The sequence below is a fragment of the Hyperolius riggenbachi genome, chromosome 10 (assembly GCF_040937935.1).
Source record: "Hyperolius riggenbachi isolate aHypRig1 chromosome 10, aHypRig1.pri, whole genome shotgun sequence".
NCBI classification, from domain to species: Eukaryota; Metazoa; Chordata; class Amphibia; order Anura; family Hyperoliidae; genus Hyperolius; species Hyperolius riggenbachi.
The window spans coordinates 235656320-235663730 of NC_090655.1; positions in this window are offsets into that span (position 1 = coordinate 235656320).

The window sequence follows — 7411 nt, forward strand, 5'->3', positions numbered from 1 at the left end:
TGCCATATTTATTTCATTTTAAACAATGCCAGTTACCTGGAATCCTTCTGATCTTTTTGTCATCAATGGTGTCTGAATTACACACCTGAAACAAGCACACAGCTAATCCAGTCAGACTTCAGTCAGAAACCCCTGACCTGCTGCATGCTTGTTCAGGGTCTATGGCTAAAAGTATTAGTGGCAGAGGATCAGCAGGAGAGCCAGGAAATATCAGTCACATGACCGCAACAACAATTGTTTGGGTGCGTGCCCAAAGTGTGGAATGGTCACATGACTGCTATTTTGTCTTACAAATTTAAAGTCCAACTTTAGCACATTTTTTATGTGTGAATTAACAGAAGGTTGTTTCAGATGAAACATGTATAAAAGAAAGGCTTTGTGTACAATGTCACTGTTTTAGCAAGATTCATAAGGGAGATGTGTACCTGCTGCACCACTCCATAGATCTGCATCTTCTCCTAAATGACTTCCATCTGTCTGCTCACTTCCCTCTCTAGCCAGGTCATTCTGAAGCCACACCTCCCTACTAGTGACTGACAGCCGTGCTAGCCTATCAGTCAGCAGGGAAGTGTGATGTCAGCTGTCAGAGCACTTGCTCTTTCCCTTTCATGCCTATATGAGTCTCGGGGGAGGGGCCTAGACTGAGCAGACATGATCATGTGACTGGAGGTCGCTGAGGAGGAAATGTAGATTTATAAAATGTGCAGCATGCATTTCTTTATTTTCAAAATGTGCAAAGTTTTTATAAACAAACAAAAAAAAAAATCAGATAATTAAATAAAATAATGTTCTATTAAATGCCTAGAAAAGACTGTGCTTGAACCTGACTTGAGCGTTCATGGTTACCTTTCTTTTTCCAATTTAGAACAGATAGTGAGGTTTTAATGTATGGAATACACTTAATCAATTATGCAAGCTGGTGTGTGGTTTCATGTAATCTGTCCTCCTATGTAATCCTTCCTTGTCACTGGTGTATATTTTATTAAAGACAGTTTTGCTCAATTTCCTGTGGGCATTTATTGTGTATCATGTGACTTCCTGAGACCCTCCCCACCGATATCAGCCAATAAGCTTCAGGTTCTCCTCACACCCCTCCCACCTCTGGCTGTGACATCCAGTTGACAGACCATTCACAATTTTGAAACTTTGCATTCCATGCATTTATCAGACACCTGCTGAGGCTCTATGAGGCTGGGGCAGAGAGGTGATATCATTTCCTTAGTAACAGTGAGAGGATATAATTTCCTTAGTATCAAAGAGATTGTCATTTTCTTAGTAACTGTGATATCTTGCTCCGGTGAGATCTCCTCTCAGCCACCTGGCACTTAGATCATTGCCCCAGATGGTGATAAATCTTTTTGTAGGATGAGGCTGATAGGACAGTCACACTCCACACGTTGGGTGCTTCCTGAATACATACTAGAAGGTAGATTAGCTTCCCCAGAGCTGGTCATAGAATATCAAATATTTTGTGGGACAACCTCTCTATGAGATCATCTGGCTGGGTTCACACTAGGCCACAGCTATGTATCATCCACTGTGCCTGTCCATTGATCTATGGTGTCCATTGTAATGGACATGTCATACTTGGCATTTTCTTGACCAATCATCTCTGAGCCCACTGCTTGGGATGCTGACCAAGGAAAGATTCTTATTAGCCCAGATCAAAGGTCCAATCGGAAGCCCTGGATAACATTCAAAGATGCTTATACATGGGCTTCCATTCAGATACAGGTTTCAACTGCCATCTCCCAGCGCACTGACTTCCGGTTGCTGATCAGAATGGGAGAGGGGAGTGGGGTAGCAATGCAAATGAGAAAGGAGAAAACCTCTCACTGTATAGTTTTTTTTTTTGACAATAAAAGTTTATTAAGCACATTAAAAGGAGATCACAACAGCAATAAAATGACATTGGCATTACAACACACAGCTATAGCAGCACTAACAAATATGTCAGGGAAGTAAAGAACATGGAAAAACATCAATAAATATGGCATAGGTATAACTGCCCTGTACCACAGGACATGAAACAAGCTTTATGCTACAGTGTTTATTCACAGTAGTGACTGAAGGAGAACCTAGAAGCTCTCACTGTATAGTTTAACTCTAAAGGAGCTTCCAGAAAACATTGTAGACTAGCTTCCAGAGACAGATAAGCCGCTCTGCTTTGATTATACGCACTCTTCTGGCTTTATATGCTCTTTAGGCGTTATTCAAAAAGGTGTGAGCTGTAAGTGGCTGGGACTCTTGTGAGGTTTTTTTCCTGCAATAACCCTGGCCAAGATGTCTGTGAAAGCAGAACAGCAGAATGTAAGTGACACCCATCGAAATGCTGATTCCCTTTTGAAAAATTGGACTAATGCTTTGCTAAAGAGGAACTTTAACCAATGATTCAACTTCATTCTAATCAGTAGCTGATACCCCCTTTTCCACCACAAATCTTTACCTTTTCACAAATAGATCACCGGGGGCGTCTGTATGGCTGATATTGTGGTGAAACCCCTCCCACGGTGTGATGTCATGACAAAGTTCCTGACAGTTTTCTGTGTGTGAACCTCGTTGCATTGTGGGAAATAATGGCTTTTTCCAACTGCCAAGCAAGCAGTATCTCCTTCTGTGCATAGAACTTTCAGTAACGAACATTCCGTATAGATCATCTGGCAGGTCTAAAGATGTCACCACCAGTGATACATTTCAGAATGTAAATCAGAGAGAGGAGAGATTTGGGTAATTACTGACTAAATAATCTATAACTTAATATTGTAAACAATAAGCAATTGTATTCATTATGTTATTTTCTCTACAGTTCCTCTTTGAACTGTCTTAGGCTTTACTATATGAGTGTAGCAATTCATCTGGCTCTGCAATGTGATGATGTAAGTGCTGAGACCCACTAAAAAGCGCTATAGTAATTGCTAGCGATTTGTGGAAGTGCTTTGTGAGCGATTTTGGATGTGATTTCCCTGCTCCTATACAATACATTAGAATGGAAACGCTCCCAAAATGCTGCCTTTCCTGCAATTGCGATTTCCCTAGTCACAATCGCTCCAGTGGGATCTGCTCCATCCACTTACCTTGTCAAAGGGTTTTGGGAAATCGCTAGTGATTGAAAGCGATTCTAAAACGCTGCTCAGACAGGAGTGTCTCACGGGGATCAAAATTGCATGATGGAGGGGAGAGATTTTTTTTTTATCTAGTCTTAAAAAATATTTTTGTTGACAGAGAAGAGAGAGGGTTATGCGGGCTGCCATATTTATTACTCGGTTACTTGCCTGCATAGCTCCCAATGTACCCTTTTTTGGAGGGACAATCCCTGTTTGGGAGCCCTGTCCCTCTTTCCTCCTCATTTGTCCCTCTTTCAGGACTTTGTCTCTCTTTTTATATAAACTATATATTTCTCTACTACAAAATGTGTTTGACTCTAAATTTTATTCCCATCCTTTAAATTGATATACAGCATTACTCACAGTGGCGTAGCTAAGGAGCTGTGGGCCCCGATGCAAGTTTTACATTGGGGCCCCCCCAAGCACCCTATACATAACAATTGATACGGCGCACCAAAACCTGTCAATGGCAACTACAGTGTCAGAGGTGCAAGAAGGGGATGGGGAACAGTTTGTTAAAGATTGCTACTATTCAAGGTATCTATACAAATGATTATTATGAGTACAGGACCAATAGAGAGCTAATACTGCAGTTGAGGGAGGGCCCTACGGGGCCTCTCTGGCCCAAGGGCCCCGATGCGGTCGCAACCTCTGCAACCCCTATTGCTACGCCCCTGATTACTCATTTTAAAATGTTAATATGAAGGAAAATGAACCAGGATAGAAAAGACCAGTGTGGGTTTAATTATAAAACAACATATTTTTCCTATGAAATCTTTATGGTATGCGTGACTAGAGGTGTGACGGGGGCGTGATCAGGGGTGTGGCAGGGGCGTGGCTCAAGTGTCCCTCTTTCTTATCTCAAAAAAAGCTGGGAGGTATGTGGCTGTCATGCTGATCTTTTTGAGCTCAGTAGTGGCTGAATCACACACATGGAACAAGCATGCGGGTTAGTGAGGTCAAACTTTAGTCAGAGCACCTGATCTGCATAAGCATTCTGAGACAGTGGTTTACAGTATTGGAGGCAGAGGATCAACCGGACAATCAGGCAATCAAAGTTGTTTAGGAGGAAATTAATATGGCACCCTCGACATCTCTTAAAAATAACTACTGTATCTTAGAGTTAGCCATGCCGCCCATAGGTGATAACAAGTATGTGTACATCTATTATATATTTTACCACCATTGTGTCTAAATGCAGCACAAGGTGACTTCTGTAGCATAAGGTGTTTTCTTTTTCAAGACCCAGATGAGTATTGGACTCAGTCTTCTTAAAGGGCAACTGAAGTGAGAGAGATGTGGAGGCTGCCATAGTTATTTACTTTTAAGCAATACCAGTTGCCTGGCTATCCTGCTGATCATCTGCCTCTAATACTTTTAGCCATAGCCCCTGAACAAGCATGCAGCAGATCAGGTGTTTTTGACATTATAGTCAGATCTGATAAGATTACCTGCATGCTTGTTTCTAGTGTGATTTAGACACTATTATAGCCAAATAGATCAGCAGGACAGCAAGGCAACTAAAAGAAAGAAAAGAAAGCAAAAGTTAAATACTTGGGGGGGGGGGGGGGTAGCCTCTGAATGATCCAAAGGCTTCCCCAATCCTCTTGCAGCCCACCGTTGCTTGCTGGGACCCTCTTTTTCTTCACAGCCACCCTCCAGCCGATGGAAGAGCACAGCCGTACTACGAAGGCGCGATGATGAACCGCACCTGGACAGTAGCACAGAGCTGCTCATGCATGGAGATGGAAGTGCGGCCCTGTGAACATTCACCAAGCATTCAAATATGTCCCAGCACTGGATCAGTGTGGTCAGGGGATGGGGTAGACCAGGGGCGTAACAATAGACCTTGCAAGGGATGCAGCCGCAGGGGGTAGGGTTGCCACCTTTTGGGGGGAAAAATACTGGCTTGTAGGCGTGGTCTGGGGGTGTGGCCTAAAAGTGGGAGTGGTTTGTCCCGACATTCTTAGTTTGGATCTGGGCCTCCTGCATAGCAACAAAACGCATCTCGAGCCTACAGGCTGGTTATGCATTTGTACAGCCTCAGTCCTGCAGTGAATAATCACAATACTTTTTTTTACTTATTGCAGTCAGTCGGGTGCTGTTTATAGTGGCTTTTATAGCAGTGACATATTTTTCATAATTAGAAGATTATTTTACCTTAAAAAGGTCGTTCCTTAATTTAAAGTACCCCTGAACTGAGGTACTGCTCATTGTCCTTGGGGTCCCCCATACCCCTTCATATTTGACGGAATCCTTCAGTTGAATATGAAATCCAGGAGGCTCCGCCTAACGATGGAGTGCGAATCAGAACTGCGCTGGTGTAAGTTCCAAATGGTGCAAACACAGAGAAAGCAAGTGCTCATTCACAAGCATTGTCTATTACTGTGCTGATCAAAACCCACGCCTGGCAGTTTAGAGTAGTGGGGGGTTGGTGGATTAATAGGGGTAACCCTGAGGATAACGAGCAATGCCAGGACACTTCTATGAAGGTAATATAGCCCACAATGGGCATCCTTCAATAGATTTTACCCTGGCTCAGGGGTACTTTCAGAAACATTCAAGATGGAGTCTTAAATGCTAAGAAGGCTCTAAAGGTCCCGTTCATATACTCAATGTCACTCAACGGCTATTGGGACCCAATTCCTCGGGCGACATTGCAGGGCAAAGGCTGTGCAGACACGTTGCTTGCTTGCTAGGAAGGAAACAATGCATTCTCCCGGGCTGCTGCAGATTTTGGATTGCAGAGGCGTTTCTGCCTCAATGTTAAGTATAGGAAAAACGCAAACCGCTCTGAAAAACGGCACTTCAGAGCGGTTTGCCAGGCGTTTTTTGTTACAGTAGCTAATCAGTAACAGCTTTACTGTAACAATACATGAAATCTACTACACCAAAAACGCTTCACAAAACCGCAAAATGCTAGCTGAAACGCTACAGAAAAATAAGAAAAAGCGTTTCAAAATCTGCTAGCATTTTGCGGATCTGCTAGCGGTTTTTGGTGTGCACCAGGCCAATGTGGGCAACATGTCAGCAGAAAACAAACACAATTTGGGCCACATTTCAGCAAAAAACAAACAATTTGGGCCACATTTCAGCAAAAAACAAACACAATTTGGGCCACATTTCAGCAAAAAAAAATGCAATTTGGGCCACATTTCAGCAGAAAATAAACGCAATTTGGGCCACATTTTAGCAGAAAACAAACGCAATATGGGGCACATTTTAGCAGAAAACAAACACAATTTTGGCCACATTTTAGCAGAAAACAAACGCAATTTGGGCCACATTTTAGCAGAAAACAAACGCAATTTGGGCCACATTTTAGCAGAAAACAAACGCAATTTGGGCCACATTTTAGCAGAAAACAAACACAATTTGGGCCACATTTTAGCAGAAAACAAACACAATTTGGGCCACATTTCAGCAAAAAAAAAAAAGAATTTACTCACCTGACAGAAGTCCCCTCACACTGCCGACCTCTGGCGTGCAGCTCCCCGGACGATCCTCCTGCAGTCTCCCGCACTGAACTGAATAGCAGGGCCACGGGAAGATGGCACCCGAAGCCCTGTACTGGAGACACAAATAGTCTCCAGTACAGGACTTTGGACGCCATCTTCCCGTAACCCTGCTCTGCAGGCTGGAGCTGGGCTGCGCTGGCTGCCTATTAGACGCCGCGGCGCAGACAACAGTGTGACGTCTTGATGACGTCACGGAGCCTCCGAGGCCCCTAAAAACATGAGGCCCCAAGCGGCTGCTTGGTGCCTGGTGGCGCCCGTGCTGTACACACGCTTTTTAGCAGAGGTGGTTGTTAGCAGCCTCCTTGGACAAGTTTCATCAGGCCTTAAGATTAGTTTGATAAGGAGCCCTTGGTTATACAGTTATGCCCCTGCTGTAGCAGGACATACCACACATTAACCTTAAAGGGCAACTGAAGTGAGAGGGATATGGAGGCTGCCATATTCATTACCTTTTAAACAATACCAGTTGCCCGGCAGCACTGCTGGTCCGCTTTACTGGAACAACCACACTTCACCACCATTACAGGTCTCTAACAGGGATGCTCAAATCCGACCCGGGAGATAGCCGGATAGTTGCTATCCGGATATCTCCCAGGAGGGCTGTGCGGGGTGGGTCCCTCGGCGCCTCCCACGATGCGCTCCACGCAGCGGTCACGTGAGTAGTACAAACACTTCCTCCTTCCAGGTTGAAGGAGGAAGTGTGGAGCGCATCGTGGGAGGCGCTGAGGGACATACCTAGAAGACGTCAGACAGGTAAGCTTGACCGCTTGAACCGCCCACCCCCCCCCC